Below are 1,972 nucleotides of genomic sequence, written 5' to 3' on the forward strand. Positions count from 1 at the left end.
ATTCCACTTGGATTCTAGGGGACAGATCTGATCTGCGTTTGGTAGCAATCTGTCGACGTTTCTGACGACAAATTTGGTCTGTACTTGCTACTGTTTTGTTAACAGTGCTGGTAACAGATATGATGTGTATTTGGCGCGATTTTGGCGCCAACAGACGATCACCAAATCTGTTTTGGATTTGGTGCGTCACTTTGGCTTTGCTTTGCTAGTGGCAGACTTGTTATGATTTCGGTCTCATTTTGACATCTCACATGTTTGACAGATATGGTCGCCAAACCATATCCTAATGAGGACACAGATGAATATGGATTTGATCTACTAATTTCGCCGGCGGTTGACGACAAAACTGCGACATCTCGCAACCAAATTGTTTGCTGGGCAGCTATAAAAGGGGCCCCACATAAAGAAATACTAGAAATATAAAACCTTATTATAATAGGAATAAATTCATTTATTTTACCATAAAAACGAATATCTTGATTATTGGATATTAAATGAATTATCGAACTAGCACACAAAAACAATAATGTCTTGAAAATAGCATGAACTTCTAAGTGAAAAAATGATACATTCTTAAATCCTACGCTCAGAATCATTATTATTAATCCTAACTAACTTAAAGTAGACAAAGCAATAATTTTTTTAAAATCAAATTCAAAATTAGCTATTAAACCAGCTATAAATATAGTTAATAAAGAAATAATATATAATAAATCTGAAAATCAAGTTATTATTAATAACTCATTAAATCGAATCAATAAATATACACCTGCAGTAACTAAAGTTGAAGAATGGACCAGAGAAGACACAGGTGTAGGAGCTGCTATAGCCTGAGACAATCAATAGGAAAAAGGAATTTCAGCCCTTTTAGTGATAGCAGCAATACAAATTATTATTATAACTAATGAATTATTATTTAATACAAACATTCTTCATCTCCCATAAGATAGTATGATACCGATACACATTAATAAACCTACATCACCAACCCGATTTGATAAAACAGTTACTATTCCAGAATTATAGGAAAAATAATTATTATAATAAATTACTAAGCAGTAAGAAACCAGTTCTAAACCATCCCAACCCAATAAAATTCATGGATAGTCGAGCGTCATTATGCGCAGGCGCGTCTACTAAGCGAGTGCGAGCGAGACAAAGCATTGGAAAGTGAGAAAACGCGAAGAAAGAACGCGAGAAAAAGAAATGCCCAAGCGTGCTTGAATGTTCACCGCATGCGCACAAAGCAGCTGGACCTTGCGCGAGAGAGAAGCTACTATATTGTCTGCACCGTAACATTTAAGCTTCAGGTCGGCACCGTACTAGCAATATAGAAGTATTACATATATGACTTCAAGCCAGCTCAATAAGATGACAGACGAGATATGTTCACGTTACGTTGCGCGCTTTTTGCGTATGACAACGTGAAACGCTTTTCCGAGATTAATAATCTTGGAAACAATACATTATATTATTCATAATAATAAAATATCTTAAGATGCATAATATATTTGTATTAATTATTAATATGAGTGAACATGCGGTAAAACGTTTGTAGAAAAGTATTTAATATATATATATGTACAAATTATTTTATTATTGTATTATTATTAGTGTTTTTATATTTATAGATTTTTAGTTTGCAAACTACGAAAAGAATCAAAATTTTATAGATGCATAATCTTAAAGTATTAAATTCATATATATATACAGGGTGTCCCAGAATTGGTTTAACATCTCTCGTAGGCAGGTAGAAGGAATAAAACTGAGTCACAAAGTCCTATACCACTTTGCTAGATTCGCAATAGTTACTGAGATTTTAATTAACAAAGATCCGCGAATAAGCATGCATCAGGCTGTCTTACGCGCGTAAGACAGCCCAGTGCGCTTCGCGCGCTAACGGTGTTACCCATAGCGACATATGGGAGGAGCTAATATAACAGCATATACTATAACATATACATATTAAAAT

At 34.1% G+C, this 1,972-nt stretch overlaps 1 pseudogene; it reads right to left on the bottom strand.

Annotated features, from left to right (window-relative positions):
• Nucleotides 1-363: 363 nt before the first annotated feature.
• LOC109863468 lies at nucleotides 364-1,094 on the bottom strand (annotated as a pseudogene).
• Between the last annotated feature and the right edge of the window lie 878 nt (nucleotides 1,095-1,972).

Source organism: Pseudomyrmex gracilis, unplaced genomic scaffold (genome assembly GCF_002006095.1).
Source record: "Pseudomyrmex gracilis isolate BER0280 unplaced genomic scaffold, ASM200609v1 scaffold_5215, whole genome shotgun sequence".
Lineage (NCBI taxonomy): Eukaryota > Metazoa > Arthropoda > Insecta > Hymenoptera > Formicidae > Pseudomyrmex > Pseudomyrmex gracilis.